Source organism: Uloborus diversus, chromosome 8 (genome assembly GCF_026930045.1).
Source record: "Uloborus diversus isolate 005 chromosome 8, Udiv.v.3.1, whole genome shotgun sequence".
NCBI classification, from domain to species: Eukaryota; Metazoa; Arthropoda; class Arachnida; order Araneae; family Uloboridae; genus Uloborus; species Uloborus diversus.
In genome coordinates, this window is record NC_072738.1 from 103118729 (window position 1) to 103137245 (window position 18517).

The window sequence follows — 18517 nt, forward strand, 5'->3', positions numbered from 1 at the left end:
TGATCGGTAAAGTAGAACGTGGTCAAATTTGACCTGTCAACTTTTAGCAAATAACCACAGAACTATATTACGATTCTAGTTAGGTATGTATTATGATTAATCGTACCTTTTACTAGAAGTAGGTTTTGCACACTTTTTTCAAATTACAATATTGCTACCAACTTGGGTTTTAAAAAAATTATTTATGTACTTTTTGCTACAATTTTTTTGTATTTGCTTCAAACTGTGTAGTGGCAGTGTACAAAATTAAAAATTTTGTTACAAAACCCTGAATTCATTTGATACCAAGTTGATCATTCTGATACAAAACAGTTTTTACAGATACAAAACTGTTCGTTCTGGTACAAAATTGGAATTTTTGCTGATAGAGAAATGAATTTTTGATTCTCCAACCCTGCCTTGATGTATTTCCAGCATTTTTCATATTGCATTTACAATGGGGTTGTTTCCTTCAGTCAAAAGTACTACTTTTAGTCATTGAAATGGATAGGATGAGCAAAAAAAAAAAAAATGACATGGACGCAGAAAATACTTTCATTTTCCCAACACTTTTTTAAATTTTTTAAAATGTCAGATTTTTCAAACAAGGCGTGGTCTTGATGACATCACAAATGATGCACTTTGCCGCATCTTTCTACAACGTTTCCACGTTATGATAATCAAGCGAATTCAATATTGCTGTCTACGCTTGCTATCAACCTTATCGTTGCCAATACACGTGAGTAAAGATGCGAATTAAATATTTTGCACTGGTGAATGGCAACACTGAATGGCATTTCATCATTTGTGATGTCATCGGCAGAAGCCGTAAACAATGAAAGCACTCCGATTAAGGCAATTTTTTTTATTATCAAAAAATGGTCAGATCCTATGTTTTTAAGCATGCTCTTTCAAAAAAAAAAAAATAATACTTTTAAAATTTTGGAAACGACGCCATTGACATGACTAAAGGCATTGTCTTGGAAAGGTTAGCTATGATCATCGGAGTCAGTTCGGACACAAATTAGGGTCCTTCACAATAGTCTGCATTGTGAAACTAGTCCTGTCATAAAATTTTGTTTAAAAATAGCCCTCTCATTACTTTGTTATATAATTCACTCTCATATCCCTTTGTATATTTCAGTACATTGGGTAATGAGAACCATAAATGCTCTGATATGAAAGTGTTTTGTAATTATTGTACTTTGCCCTTGGTAAACCCCAAGATGTAAAAAATGGCCCCTTGTGTAACTTTTAAGTTTAATTATAAAACTTGCCTAATAAACAAAACATTCATAAAAAGAACTGAAATTTCGTATTAAAATTTTGAGCAACATTTTCCCTCTAAAGTAATAAAAATCTTGGAACAAAAACATTATCAGCAAAACAACTTGATTTTTTTGGTCATTGGTAAAGTTTTCATAATTAACTTAGGTTGTTTTTTGTAAATTATTGTTACTGTTGACAATCCTTATAATGACTCTGGGCCATACCATCGAAATCGCTTGCTATAACCAGAAGTCAAAGACATAGCTTGTTTTAAGTCATCTATAAAAATTATGGGAAATCTTTTATAAGTTATGTTTTATTTTAAAAGAATCAAGAAACTAACAAAATAAATGGTTGCTTATGCAAAATAATGAATACAGTCTACTCCCGATTATGGATAAGGATAATGAGGTTCAACAAGAGTTTTTGGTTCTTCAAAACCTTCATTGTTGTTTACAGGGGACAACTTCTTCATTAGTAATTTCATACTGGTCATCCCTTGAAAGTCATTTTCCCGCTTCATCCAAAGATGCATCTTCACATCCTGAAATATGTTGACCTAATGGCAAAATATTTGTCCTGGGTTTACTCCAGTTTGCTTTCTGCAGAGTCTCTGTCCTTGCAGTACTAAAAATTAAAGGTAAATGATGCGGATTAGGCAGATAATTGAAAAGCAGGACGCTACTGTATTAGTATTACCATAAATTACGTACACCTTTAAAACATTACATTTAGTGACGAAATACATGGAAAATATCCGACGCAAATAAGTTATTTTTTTAATTCAGAGATGAGTTTTTTTTTCCTTGTTGGTTTTCAAAATATTAGCTTCGCTTCTTATCTAGATGCGGTTTTCTTCTCCTTAAGTGGAAAGTGCTTCCGTTTTTCCTACTCTTTCTAAAAAAATTAATTCATTATGTCCATCTCATGCACGGTTACCCTTTAGTCATCAATTAAACTTCTCCTCGCAATAGGCAACATTGACATTGTTAAATATTAGTTTTTGAATAGGTAGTCTTGAAAATTACTAATAAGTTGCATCTACTTCAGTTTCGATGTTATATTGGAATGAACAATTCAGTTCGGATGTTTTAATGGACATGAAAATCAGGACCGCGATGTCTGGACTAAAACAAGAAGTTCCGTCTAGAACTATACGAGCCTACTTTCCCGTATACCCATACTACTTTCTAGTACCTGATCAATATTCTCAAAAATAGCTAAAATCGCAAATTGTTTCAAACATATTTTCGCTAATTTCTAGGAATAAAGTATTCCTCACACATCTAAAAAAAATTAGATGCGTAAAAAAAAAAAAAAAAAACAGCACCTTTTAAATAAAGCAGCCAATACACTTTTTTCCCTTAAAAAAATTCTTTAACAGCTGCCAAAAATAATGTTTTAAATGAATTAATGCACTTACCAAAATAAATAAAAACAATAAAATGTCAACTTAAAGAAATACTTTTCATTTTCAAAAAAACAAAAAATCGTCTGCGCAAATCGTTAGGTAGGAACATAAATGACTTCGAGTTTATTCGCCGAAAACTGAATTCGCAACTCCAGCGCTCGAATACGCTACCTTGCGGTGATTTATAAAACTGCCGGGAAAACTAAAACTTTGCCACGTTGCGTGCCACGTATGTCTGCTGACGTAAACACAGGCAGTTTGTTCTGAGTATTTATTAACGCAATCGATATGTCTTAGTTTGCTTTCAGCTACGGAAATTAATTCGTCCCTTAGTAGTATTCTCGAGCTTCTCAAAATAATGTTATTTTTCATTATTTCCTTCTAAAAAATGACTTGATTGAGAAATGGTAAGAGCGAAAATTCTGGATTAACAAACTTGGATAACGTTATACAAGGTAAAATTTTTTATTGTTTTGTATGAATTTGTAAGAATATGGTTTTTTTTTTTAAATCTTAAATTAATTAAACTAACCATATTTTACAGCAGCATTTAGTTGGAATGGACATGGAGTATGCAAAATATTTTCTTGAATATATTATCGTAGAACAAAATGAAAAATGTTTAACCGAGAAAAAATTTACTTAATTCCTTTTATTCTCAGCTGAAAGGTTTCGCCAAATTTGTTTAGGGTTATAGTTTTAGTATTGTGCGAGCAAAGTAGCCTTGGCGAGATTGGCGAGATTTCGCGTTTTTAGTTAAACCATTTTTAATTTTTATCATGAGTGGAATAAAATGGTAGTAAGATTACAGAATTCGATAAGTAAAAAGAAATAATGGTCAATCAACTGAAAAGAAAACTACCACCATATATCCGTGAGAATTTCGTTGATGATTCGCATAACATGACATAATTAAATCGTAACTCAGAAATTAGAAAAATCGAAACAGAAAAATTTTAAATTAACCGATTCGGGAATTCGAGAGAAATAACTCAGCTACAAATGCAAAACAATAAGCGCTAGCCAAGCAAGGCAAAAAAGTATCATCTTCTTTCGATAATAATATGTAATGTCATATTGAATTTTCTAGCATTAATTGTTATTCTTGTCAGGCCACAATTATTATTTAGTTTTATCAAGAATTGATAAATATCGAATTCAACATCGTGGAAATAGCTGCTTAGAACTACGAACTACGTAGTTTGCATTAATCTTTGACGTTTAGTAATGCTTCTTGAATTCTCATTTCTTTCTAACGTGGGCCAGAATATAAACAAGACTTTGAAAATTAATTTAAAAAGAATAAAGCGAAAAAATCATACATACGAACAAAAATCACAACACTTTTAGCATTTTCTTCGTTACCACATGCGTTTGTTTTAGTTTTTTCGTCGGCCATTAGACAGTGACTGCAGTGCCCCCTATAGTTCGTTGGAGTTGCGAATACCTAAATTAAAACTTTAGCGTGAAAATAAAAACAAATCATATCAACAATAATTATTTCACAGTTAAAACCATAGCTGTGGAGTCGGAGCAGAGTCGATCTCATTTCGGGATAAAGGAGTCGGAGAGGAATATCCAAAAATCGGAATCAGTCATTTGTCCTCCGTGTATAAATTTTTGCCAAAGCTACGAAGTCGGGGAGTCGGAGTCCGATTAATTGTCGGACACAGGAGTCGGAGTCAAGTGCCCCTAAATTCTCGAATTCGAAGTCTGGAGTTTGGCGTCAAGAGCTATTTCCAACAAAATTTGTTTGAAGTAAATCCGCCTTCAAGTACGGAATCTACATTGACTTTCAGTTTCCCCGTAGGCGCCAATGTTAAGGGATTTGAACTGTTCAAAATTGTTCAAATCAAAATGATATTTTATATATAAGTTTTTCATCAAACGCTTTTACCTACAAAGTTTGTTTGAAGCAAATTCGCCTCACAGTTCGGAATTGCCTTGAATTTCCCCATAGGCGCTAATGTTAAGTGTTTTTGAACTGTTTAAAATTGAACGAAAAATAGTTCAAATCAAAAAGTGAAATATGGAAATGAGGTGTCCTCGCCGAGATCTTTCGAACAAAAAAAAGTTTGTTCGAATCGGACGATTCATTCAAAAGTTATTAGGGGGGGGGGACAGACAGACAGACCGACAGATATTTTTTCCCCATCTCAATACCCTACTTTCCAATCAGGGCCGATCCTAGCAGGTGTGCAGAGTGTGCACCGCACAAGGGCGACCAAAGCAAGGGGCGGCCGCAGGCCGCATCATATAGTTCTTTTAATCAAGCAAAATTCCTCAAGAATTTCTCAAAAGATAACTTATAATAAGTCAAATAAATGTGCTGAATTTTAAATGTTCAATTATCAAAGTAAGTGCCGGTTTCCCGACAGCATAGCATAGTTTAAGAAAAATAGATTGTTAGGGCACATTGTGTTGGTTCATTGTCCATTAATATCTACTCTTTACACACATGCTTCATTTGGTTGCAAAATTTATGACAGAACCGGTAATCAGGGATGGATACAGGGAAATGGCCCCCCTCCTGAAGCATGAAAGGGTGCTTTCTAAAAGGAGCAATCAGGACCCAGGGTGGCCACTAATGTTTACCCCCCAAGCTTTTATAGACCTAAACAATGAAGACATATTTTACATGCTATATTTTAAAAAAGCTGTACTGATTAGATACTCTTGCAAGAATTTCAAACAACAAATTATGTTTTTCAACAATCGCGGATGCGTGGAGAGACAGTGGAAAATTGCGACTCCCCTGAGAGTCAAACATATATGAATGACAAACTAAAATTTTGTAATTTTCCCCCTTTACAGCATTTTTTTCGAATTAAAATCACGAATGAACTGCCCCGGGTAGTAAGTTTAAACGTAGCTCCTAAACGAAGATCCAAAAGGATGCCATGACTTCTTTGACGAGACTAAAGAAAGCTTAAAATGGCGTTTTTAGGACTTTAATTTTGGAAAATTTTGCTGTTTGAACCGCCGATTTTAAGGACCCAATTAAGTCTTATTCACCCCTTCCAACTTAACTTAATGAAACATAGCCTGATATTGTTGACTTTAAAATACAAAATGTGTTTTCAGAGGACAGCCCGTCTTAATGTCACAAAAAATTGCTTAAGGACATTTTTCGTATTTCTTTTTAGAAATTTTTGCGATGAAGGGCCCCGAAATCCATATGTAACTTTTCACGGCGCTAGGACATACACCCATCAATCGTCGAAGTGAGGTGGACAAAAGGGTCTATAGTTGTGTTTTTCAGATATTAATATCGAAAAATATCCGAAAGATCCGCCGAAGCTTCTCAGCTTTGTCAACGTCACCAAAGAAAGCATAAAATTGCGCTTTTACAAATATCCGCTTGGGACCCCCAAAACCCTTCCTTCCCAAAAATAGCCTAAAATGGATTTTAGTTCCGAAAAATATTTTGGTTCGGAATATTTTCACGTTTCCCCTATCGTTTTCAAAAACAGCCAAAAATGGGTTTTTGAAACAATAGTGCTGAGAAATTACAGGAGGAAAGCCGCCAGGTCCCCTACCGTCACCAAAGACAGCGTAAATTTGCGTTTTAAACTTCAATTTCGAAAACTTTCAAAGGGAGATGATTGAATCTCCCTCCCTCTAGCAACATCAACAAAGATAACACAAAACTGCTTGTTTAAAACTTCAGTTTCGGAAAATTTTCGGGAAGAGCACCGATCTTTCCTAAGCTACGGTTACAAATAAAATTTCGAATTGATTTCAATTTTGAAAGAATTTTAGAAGAGAACTCCAATATTACTTTTCCCCTGAAGTCTCGAAGAAGTTTCTAAAATAGCGATATTTGACGTCAATTTCGAAAATTTCTCCATGCACCTTGAATATACCCGACTCCTTTCTCCTTGCAACCAAACACAACCAAAGATTACTAAAACTATTTTTCGTACGCCAATTTCGATAATTTTCTGGGAGCAATCCCCCCTCCCCTGATTCTCCCTCCTCCGTCTCTGATGTCACCGAAGACAGACTATAAAATGCGTTTTTACGGCTAGTAAATTTGGTATCTATTACTTTCTTCAAAGATATAAATTGTACCTAAGGAATTTCTTACTACAATAGACCCTCGTTTTACGCGAGTTTATTTTACGCGGTTTCGATTATACACGATTTAAGATTTGACACCTTTATTTTATTTTACGCGGATGAGTTTCGGTTTTACGCGGATGCGGCAATGCAAACAGATAAAATTTTCCCCTCTTCCCAAATCCAAACTCCTAAATATTGCAGATTACACGTAATAAACTGCATTTTGGTGTGCTAATAATCGAGCTTGGGCCACTGGAGACATTTTATGCGATTGGTTCCACAGCTCTTTCCAGAAGTAAAGTTATTAAACTCATACAGTTCAGAACTCACTGGAAGAAGAGCTTTTAGGAGTGACAAAGGAGGCCCAAACCTACAAGGATACCGACATCGATGACACACAACCAAAAACGTTCACGTTGAAAATTTTGAGCCATTCCTAGACAATAGAAATGAACTGTCTGATTTGTTAGTAAAGGAAAAATTCTATCATGGAAATGACGCAAGTGATCATAGATGCGTTAATGCTCTGCAAAGAATTACAGAGAAAAGTTCTTAATGACTGCTAAAAGACTATCATAGCCAGCTCCTCTTTATAAACAGAAAACGAAATTAATATATGTTTTCTTTATGCACGTTGTGCAAAGAAGTCGATATAAGTACACATTAAATTTATTACACAATTAGTCATCACTAGAATGAAGTATTTTGTTATCTACGGTACCAAACCCCTATTTTAACACTAGTATTAGGTCTCAATTTACGCGGTTTCTATTTACGCGGCATTATTGTGGAACGTAACCCCCGCGTAAAACGAGGGTCTACTGTATAAAACTTTTCTTCCTTTTTATAAGTTCATAATTCTTGTTTTATTTATTTTTTTTTTTTTTTAAATTAGAACTCTATATAGAAATTTGAAGAAATATTTATATGGACGTCAAAAATTAGTCAAAATATGCAAATTACTCTAGAGGGGCGGCACATTAGGTCTTTGCACACGGGCGGCCGACACCCTAGGATCGGCCCTGTTTCCAATTTTTAATTTTTCAATATTTATTTAATTATTTTATTTATTTTTGACTTTTTTTGTTTTTTGCGATATTTTTAAGATGCATTAAGCCTTCTTTCATGCTTTTTCCTTCTTTTTCTGACTTTTACTGGGAAAGTAGGCTAAAAAGCAGCAACCAAAAACATTTTCTTCAACTCAGAAACAGAGGAATTGTCTTCAAGAGCTGAGGGAACTGTGGAAAAAAGGGAGAAATGCGTTCCACGAATACAGTCTAAGTAAAAACTTTAAGTCCAGTGCACTTTTTTGAGAAATTGGACACACCTTAATCTTAGGATCAAAAAGTCATATGAGTGATATAATTATTAACCTTAAATACAAGTAAAAAAGACAAAAAAAAATTAATTGTAAGTGTTTCATTATCAGAAAATATTACAGATCAATATTTGAACCTGAGTAAAATCTTTAAGGCCAACATAGAAAAAAGCATACGACGACAAAAATTCAAATATTTATTCGCTCGTGTGGGAGCCATTCCATTCCTTCAAACTACTTCAAATATTCTTGTTTTCACGAATGAAACTAGTTTTTAACAAAATTCGGGTCCGGTCAATTTAGACAATCGAAATAACAAAAATTCCGGGAAAGCTAAATTTTTGTAGAGACCTTGGGTTTAGCATTACAAATAAAGTGCCAAAAGTCCCCGTCGATCCCATGTGCGCTAAAAAAGTTATTCGGGGTCAAAGGTCAAAATTTTAGGTTTTTTGGATTTTTCTCAAAAACGGTAAATTTTATCGAAAAGTACCTCAGACCAAAGTTGTAGATCTCAAAATTCTCTATAAAAATGGTCCTCATGATTTTTTCTCCAAGACCAAACCATTTCCCAGATATTGCCTTCTCTCAAAAGACAGCCAGTCATTTACAGAATTCCCTCTACTCGCTTGTCATTGAATAGCATCTGGCTATTCTAGTCCATGTGGCATCATTCACATACCCAGGGGTGCCCATCCCACTAAGGGCAAAGGTGCACCCCCCTCATCATCGCAGAGATCCCCCCAAAAGCAAGCCTCCCCCCCCCCCAAATGAAAAAATACCGCTCAAAACAATCTTCCTAAAAATTTCGATGGTGCAGTCTGGGCCATGACCCTCCTAGGTGGGCACCCCTGACGTACCTGCTTCTTTTTGAGTTAAATGTGCAGTTCGAGTGAATAAACGTATTTATTACACGCGTATACTGTTGTTTGTGCTTATTAATATTTAAGAAAAATGTCACAATTTTGCTTTATTTGCAATAAACTTTGGACTGAAAGTGAAACTGTTGTGCTGGGCAGTCGTGGAATGCCAACTTTAATCAATGCAAGTGTCGGGAGAAGTTATAAGAATGCTGATTATTTAAGAAGTGAAAAGTCCGTTACAAGTCGCGTGGATTGCAGAAAATCATACACCCGGAAAAGTTCAATCTCTGCAGCAAAGTGAGGATGAACATTCCAGTACTTCAAAAGTAAGTCCTTCGCGTACTGTAGCACGATTAAGTGAATTTGAATCCAGCTTTCGTTTTTAAAAACACTGCTTATTTTGTGGCTGTGAAGTGGATGAGGAGGCTCAGAAGAAGAAAGCGCAGAATTATCGCAGAATAATTCATAAAGCATCGACTAAATCATACTCAAAATTAAAACGTGCAAGGGCAGCTTTTGACACACCTCAGAACGATCTTTAGCTAACTTTAAAAGGGATTCTTAGCCTCTTCATCCGCTTCCTCACCACAAAATAAGCAGTGTTTTTTACAACAAAAGCTGGATTCAGATTCACTTAATCCCGCTCTAGTACAAGGTGGACTTACTTTTGAAGTACTGGCCATGTTCATTAGGGTGGATTAAAGAAAATCAAAATCTGATAAACGCTAAGTAATAGCCCGGAAAAGTTGCCTTTTGTAGAGATATTTGGTTATGCAAAAGGATTTTGACCGCAAAAAAATATCTTGAAGTGTCGCTCGCGCCTTGAAATTGACCATAAATGCATAAAAACTGGGAAAAGTTATAATAATTTCATCAAATATCAAAATTTGATAAATTTGATGTTATCGCTCTTAAGAGCAGACTTTTTGTGCAGATTACACATTGCATAAGATCATTTTAATAATAAACTGTATTTTAAAGTTCCACACATGTATTGAATCTTGAATTTGACCAATATAGTGTTAGAATTGAATAACATCGTGTTGCTCCATACTTAGAGAAAAAAATATTAGAAGTTATGATTTGTAAAAGTTTGCTTTCATATTGATTAATTCTTACATAGATACAGAAAAAATCAGTAATAAAAGCATTTCTTATCTAGTAAAAAAAAAATGTTAATTCTCCATTTAGCCCATAACTTTGGCTCAAAATGTCAAATTTACCTATGATAGAGAACAAAGGTTAAGTATAAACATTTTTTTTTAAAAATGTGGCTTGCAACAGCCCACATAAGTCACCCTTTGAAACAAAAGACGTTAAGAAATTTTAATGGGTTTTGAGCCCTTAAATTAACCACATTGATTACAATAAAACATAAGTTAGGCGTGCGAGTTGAACTATTTTACTTCTCATATTTTCATTCTTGATTGAAATTGTGGCTTGATGGTATTGTGGCTTAATATTTCTAGATTCTAATCTGACTCGAATAAATCCATCCCTTTTGGTTAGACAACAAACTGTTCCTGACATTTCTTTTTCTTATTTTACCTATCATCTCACTACTTTATTAGTATGATATGTGAGGTTTTGAAAACCATACTACTCAGTAGGTACACCATCAAGCAATTTCTTTCAAAGTTTTATCAGAAATCCCTTTTTTGAAAGAGGGAGCTGGCAAGTTTTACCAGTTCTGCTTATCGATGAGCTCATAGTAGTCTCTCAGCTTCAAAATTGAAATCTGGAATTATAAATGTTCATTGTCTATCTTCGAACTGGTCGTCGTAATCAAAACAAGTTCTCTGATGATAGTCATCCGCAATGCCTATTGTTATATTTTTTAGATTCTCAAAGTAACTAGTTTGCAGAACGAGAGCTGATGATGGAAACATAGTACGATGGCAAGTTTGGAAAATTCGATTGTATAGAGAAAATTTACAATTCCAGATTTCAACTTGAGTTCTTTGAAGTTCTTTCTAGCAGAAGTGGGAAAACTTGGATCATCTTCTTAAAAAAGGAATATCAGATAAAACTTTAAAAGAAATTTTGCTTGAGGGCATAACTACTGAATTATATGATTTCCAATACCTCACGTTGTACTAAAGCAGTGAGATGATGCGCAAAATTAGATGAAGAAGCGTCAACTACGGTTTGTTGTCTAACCAAGAGAGATAGATTACTTAGAGTCAAATTAGAATCCAGAAATCTTACCCACAATGTATCACTAAGGCCAAACATTGTCAGGAGTCAAGACAATAATGCGACTCGCCAGCCAAACTGTTTTATTGTATGAAATGTGGTTACAGTTTGAGAGCTCAAAAAACATTTAAAGGGGGGCTGTTTTGAGGGGTATTTTTCTCAGTTTTTGGAGGGGGGCTGTTGCTTTTGAAGGGGGGCTCCGTGATATTGAGGGGTGCGCCCATGCCCTTAGTGGGTTGGGCACCCCTGGGTATGTGAACGACGCCACACGGACTAGAATAGCCAGATGTTATTCAAGGCCATGCGAGTACAGGGGATTCTGTAAATGACTGGCCGTCTTTTGAAAGTACGCAATATCTGGGAAATGGTTTGGTCTAGGAGAAATATCAGGAGGACCATTTTTATAGAGAATTTTGAGATCTACAACTTTGGTCTGAGGTACTTTTCGATAAAACTTACCGTTTTTGAGAAAAATCCAAAAAACCTAAAATTTTGACCTTTGACCCCGAATAACTTTTTTAGCGCACATGGGATCGACGGGGACTTTTGGCACTTTATTTGTAATGCTAAACCCAAGGTCTCTACAAAAATTTAGCTTTCCCGGAATTTTTGTTATTTGATCACTATTTTTATGTCTAAATTGACCGGGCTAATTTCAAAGTTTCAACATTGTTTACTTGGAGCCTATTTTATGCACTGTTACCCGGATGGATAGATGCACTGTTTTGCTGATATTTTCAATTTTCTCCAGCAATAAATTCAGCATTTGGTAAAAGATGACTTGGAAGGACATTTTGATATGCTTGTCGGTTCATTTTACCTGAAACAAACGCAACTGAGCGCACACCATTGTAAGTAAAGCACTCTCAAGTTCTGACAGAGCCTCCATTTAATTGGCGCTTGAAGAATATTTCTTTTTCTTTTCGTAAATCATCCCAATAGTACTTCCGTCCGTTTGGTCCATCCAAACTCCACTTCTTTTCGTTAGAAAAAGTTATTTGTATTCATTGGTTATCCCAGGTCATGATTTCCTAGCTAAAGTTGAAACGCTCTATATTGTGCATTTTCAATAAATGAGGTTTAAGCAATTTTGCAGCATTAATAAAATTTCCACTTCTTCTAATTGTGTTATATATCATTTTTGACAAACATTTAAACCTATCTTCTTAATAAGTTTCCTGGTTGAGTACTTTTCAGGTAATGTAATAATTTCCAAACTCTTCTTCCATGACGCGAGGACAAAGCTTTAAGTTTTCCCGGGTTTTCTTTTTACCCTAATTGTGTTTAAATGAAACAAAAATGTTGACCTCAGTCTTCGATCTTCCTATTTTTTCGCAATAGTACGCCTACTTATCCTTGTTGAAGAAAAAGCTTTAATCTGCCCTCTTTCTTGAACAATTAACTTTTTACCTTACGATATAGTGCCTAGAAAGAATAGTGTGCCGATCGGCGCTTTTTCCCCTTCGATTCTTGAAGACAAAATGTATGAAAACCGCTAGAGGGCAGTGCGGTCGAGGTGTACGTTCAATTTCGCGGTGTTTACATTAGTAGACGCGGGATTTTGTTACAATTTAGTTCCGCGTTTCTCTTTTTTACCTTTATTTCGTGAATATTTCATGAAACAGCGTTTAAGGCTTTTAATGGAGGCATCAAAGTTTAATATTAGAAGAAGTAAAGCTTCATCTTGTTTCGTACCAGGGTGCAAAAGTGGATACAAAACATGCAAAGAAAAAGTTCGCTTTTTAAAGCTCCAGCAGATGAAGAAAAACTAAAGAAGTGGAACTCGTTAATTCCCAGGTTAGATAAAGTTTTTGATAAATATTGCTGAATTTGTGCTCTGCATTTCGAAAAACATTTTATTGAAACGCATTATAAGCATATTATAAATGGGGAGGAAGTTTTAATTCCTCGAGGAAGACCTTTTTTGAAAGATGAGGCAATTCCGACAATTTTCCCAAATCTGCCAACATACTTTACTAAAAAAATACCAAAGCAAAGGTCCATCAGGAATTATGCAGTTAAGAAAAATGTTCCCTGTTTGAAAAAAATAAAACTTGATCTTTCCGCAGATGAAACTGAAATAACCACGTATAAATCTATTATAGATGAAATTGTTCATATTAATTTGCCTAACAAATATTGGGTTTGTATGAAATTTAAAAAATCTCCAAATATTGTAGTTTTTGTATATAATGAAAATTATGTGGAAAATAATATTAACGATAAAAAGAGCATTATTGAAGTAGAAGAAAATTTACAAATCAATGCTACTATTTTAGTCAAAGGTGTAAAAGTAGATTATCCTGTTCTTAAATCAGTGTCGGATGTCAGAAAACTTTTTATTGACGTTGATGCTAGAATCGTGTGCAATGGGATGGGTACATCAGAGGAATTCAAATTTGTGTTGCCTGTAATGAAACGAACTGAATATTTTGCTGATGGTTCATCTTTAAGACACTGTAAATGTCAAGGTTTTGTATTGAGTGAAAAATTAAGTTGTAATTTTTGTAAAAAGAAACGTAAATATTTGTTGACACAGAGAGCTCTGAAAAACAATAGCAAATTTACAAAGAAGTATGGTTGCGGAAAAATTAAAAACATGCATCAAGTAACTTACCGTCTGAAGAAAAAATCAATGGATTTATCAAACAAATTAAAAGTTAAGGAAATTAAGAATAAGGCGAAACTTTCGAAACCTTTACAGTTAACTTCGGAAACTGTTTTTAAAATTTAAAAATAAAAAAAGAACAAAATCGAATTTTCGATAAATCGCTTCGAGGTGCACACCCCCATGCTACAAACTAACTTTGTACTAAATTTCATGAAAATCGGCCGAACAGTATAGGCGCTGTGCGCATCACAGGGATCCAGACAGAATTCCGGACAGAAATCCAGACAAAAATCCAGACAGAAATCCAGACAGAGAGACTCATTTTTATTATTAGTAGAGAAATAAGAGACGCGCTGTTATTGAATACTTAAGGGCCATTCATTAATTACGTAAGGATGATTTTGGCAATTTTTGACCCCCCCCCCCATGTAAGGGTACGTAAGAATTTTCACCCCCCCCCCCCCATTTTTATGTAAGATTCCATTTTGTTTTTCAAAATGATAAAATAACAAATCTTGAATCGTTACATCACTGGAATCGTTATTAAATTCACATTATTAAATTAAACCTTTTGCGTAAAGAAATAGTTACTGAAAAGAATCTAAACTGAATGTTTTTTCGACTTTTTTTTGATGTAATATTAATTACAAATAAAACATGCCGTACGCAATGCGACTCCTTTATTATATTTTACACTATAAATTCTTTGTAAAACAAATAAAAAAACATCTTATCCTAACACGTTTCTTACCTTCCAGACGCAAATGGAACATAATCTCTGCCAAATCACTTGACCGCGCAATTTCTAATGTGAAATATCGACTTGGAAAATATTATGTAAGAATGAGTTTGACCCTCCCCCCAAGTAAGGGTACGTAGAGGCTTTTCCAACCCCCCTCCCCCTCGGGACCCTTACGTATTTAATGAATGGACCCTTATAGTCTAATATTTTCATTGAAGTAAGGTAGTTTATATAATAAGGTAATAAGGTAATTTTATATGCTTCAAAAAATAAACGAACACCCATGTAACAATTAGCACTTATTACAGAATTTGTCTTATGCGCAAAAATAAGTTTAATCCGAAAAACGGGGCTTTTAAACTGCGAAATCAGCATGCAATCGCTGATTTAAAACGAGTCTGATTGAGGAGCATAACGTACTACTCGAGTGTAGCGGCCACCTGGATTTTCCTCAGATCTGACCTCACTTTTTCCCCGCCGATCGGCACACTACTCTTTCTAGGCACTATACTTACGATATCGTCACAAGTAGGACAAAAACTTTGAATAAATTAATCACCAAAACTGCAAGTTGAAGGGTTTCAGCAATCTTGTTAACTGAGGTGACATTTATATTACAGTATAAGTACTTGCAGTTTTTTAAAAATACTAGTGGCCTTAAAGTTTTTTACTCAATCTGAAATGCTAACTTTAAATAAACCACTGCTTTTCTCGTTATTGCATCCTTTACAAATCCTGTCTGTTGCGTAATTTCTTACCAATGAACATTAATAATTAATAATACAATAATATTATAATCCCTTTAATTTCATTTTCCTTTTTTCAAAGAAAATTATACTGGCCTTAAAGTTTTTACTCAGGCTGTAGGCTTTCTAGGAAGATTAACAAAAGGACAGTCGTTTCGCGCATTTTTTGGAAGAAGAATAAATGGGTGAAATTCACAGGTCTGACATTCAAGATGAACATTCCAAGTCCATGGTTAAAGATCATTCAAGTTAAAAGCCATTTTGCTCTGTTATCTGGACTGTTCTTTGGTTGCTCTCTTTCTTAAAATTGTGATTCCTTAGAGAACCGAAACGATAGGAGTAAAAAGAAAGTATAAGATTTTTTCAAGTGATGAAAAAAGGAAAATCGTAGAATATTGGCCAAGTTAGATTTGCAGCAATTGCTAACCTTAAGGGGATAAATAATGAATCCAAGAAGAAAAAAAATCAGGAACCAAAAAGCAATAAGACTTTTTCTTGAAAAAGATATGCTTAAAGTTTCTTATGCTGTCAAAATGATTCCTTAAACTTGCAATAAGGCATTTAATAATGTAATAATAGAATAAATACCTAACAAAACTAATACAGAGGAATTTTAACCAAGAGCCCACAGTGTCTTTAGTATTGATTTCAAAATTTCACCATCATATTCCAAATTTCTATAAAATTTCTTAAAGCCCCCTGTATCTCAAAACCTCTTTATCTCGATTTTTTTCTTTCCTGTGAAATTCGAAATATACAGATTCGACTGTATGCAATATTCCCACTGCGCCACTCATAAAATTAAACATATTTAGCAATTTGCAGAATCGATGACGAAGAAAGGCTGCATATAGGGTCTACGTGGATTTAACAATTCAATCTCATTTCTAAAGTGAAGTGTCAAATTTCAGTCAATTATCAAAAAATTTTCGCAGCAGAGGGAGGCGTCTTTATGTTTGAGGAGCAGGTTTTCAATGGCATTGGGGGGGGGGGGGGGAGCAAAGTGAATTTTTGGCCTTTGTTACTCAGAAAAAAGTCGTTTTGCTTGTTTTCTTTTTCTTCTTTTTTTCTTTCTCTTCTTCTTTTCTTTTCTCTTTTTTTGAGACAAACGTTTGGGGGGGGGGGGGGTTGTCCCCAACCCCCCTTAGCTAAGCCCCTGTTTGAAGATGACAATAAAAGTGGGTTCGTGAAATTTCCTCTGAAGTTCTCTGAAATTAAAGTTATAGGAACGCAATTTTAGGCTACCTTTGGTACCGTAAAAAGATGGGGTTAGGCTCAGAAAACGCCTCTCTCCTCCTATTTTGCTTTGTCCGTAATATTTTTTTATTTTTAAAAATGTTGTAAAACATCCTGCTCCACTTTTTCTTTTCTAAAAACATAAAACTGTTTTAGTTTTCCATAAAGGAATTTTCAAATTTCTCCCCTCAAAATTTTGTCCCTCCAGAAAAAAAAAAAAAAAAAAAAAAACCTAGTGACGCTTTGGGCTGAGGTGACATTTAGCAGCGGTATCTTATGTATTTTTTCCTTTTTATTTAAATTTAAATATCATGGCTCTTGAATTTCTTGATACACTTTTGTTCTTCATTCATTTTTTACTTTAGGAAGATTTAGAACTGCTGGTGGTCTTCCTTACTATGGTTTCTAAATCACTCTTTCTCCCTCTATTTTAATTTTTCTTCTATTTAAAACATATTTCGGGGCATCCCATGTTTTTTTTATCCACTTAGTTGTGATCTTCGTGATGAAATCTTTATCTTCTTTATTAATAATAAAGCTAGAAGTCTCTCTGTCCGGAGGATGTCTGTAGGATGTCAGGATCTCTGTGACGCGCATAGCGCCTAGACCGTTCGGCCAATTTTCATGAAATTTGGCACAAAGTTAGTTTTAGCATGGGGGTGTGCAGCTCGAAGCGATTTTTCGAAAATTTGATGCTTTTCTTTAGTTATTCCAATTTTAAAAACAAAAAGATCGTAAGATGGACGAGTAAATTACGAAATTATCATAACGTGGAACCGTAACATGGGCACAAGCCAATTGATGAGATACGAAATTGTCATAACGTGGAACATGGGTACAAACCAATTGGCGGGAAAATTCACCATACATTATTTGTAAACATACAGGCGAACCAAAAGACCTTTTAATTTTTCTATTACGGGCAAAGCCGTGCGGGTACCACTAGTTTTGAATAAAAATAATATGTTTGAAGCAAACTCCAATAACCGATATAATTTTAACAAAAATATACAAAACTTGTGTATAATTTATTATTAATTTGGAACTTGTATACAATTCATGTGTGTGTAGAAAATTTAAGCAGTCTATGGCAAATATTTTGTGCAAAACAGGTGATATGACTGGCAGAGGCGCCCATGGGGGGGGTCACTGTGACATCCCCAACCTTTCCGTGTTTGAACAAAAAATGTCTGACAGTTCGGAAAATTCGGAGACAACATTCAATTAGCTTTTTTATTTTTTATATAAGGATGTCTAATATCTCTTTTCGTTAGATGTTGGTTGGTACGTGATGTGCATGCTCGTATTTTGTCATTCGGTAAGATTTGAAGTTTTATTCGGTAAATTGACAAATTCCCCCCTCCCCAAAAATTTTAACTTTGGGCGCCCCTGATGATTGGCAGTCATAAATAAATAAATAAGAATTAATAAATTATTAATTGCAAAACACATACTTACTGACGTAATTTAAAGAATCAAGAGAAAAACAGCTTCAGTTACGAGGGGGGGGGGGGAGGTATAACTAAACACTTTCTAGATCATGATTTTTACTAATTTTCCTGTGTGTGACGTAACTCTAATAAGTCTTTTACTTTGGCAAAGCCAGGGGCGAACTAGAGCTCAATGATTGGAACGCGGATCGATGCTCCCCCGAACCTGCGTGCCTTCGGTTTTTTCCCGCCAACAAACCCGTGCGACTTCGTGTGTTTTTTTTCCCCCCGCTCTCGATCCTGTGCGACTCCAGGTTCCCCCCCTCTCCCCTTCTTTTGTCGCCATCGAGCCTGTGCGCCTTTTTTGAGCAATCACGATTGCTTATTGCTTTTATTTGACTGTCTTTGGCGTTGTGGTTTCTTTTTCAGCTTGGACCAGGCCTGCAGCACCACCCCGTCCACTGGCGGCGGCGCGGCTGGTCCTGAGCACTGTCCCCCGAAATCCACTTTTCCTGGGCGGTGGCGTCCATGTCCCACACACACGAACGCCTACACAGACACACACAAGAACGCCTACACAGACACACACGACACGAACACCTACACGCACACGCACGTACACAACACTCACTCACACACATGCATACATACACT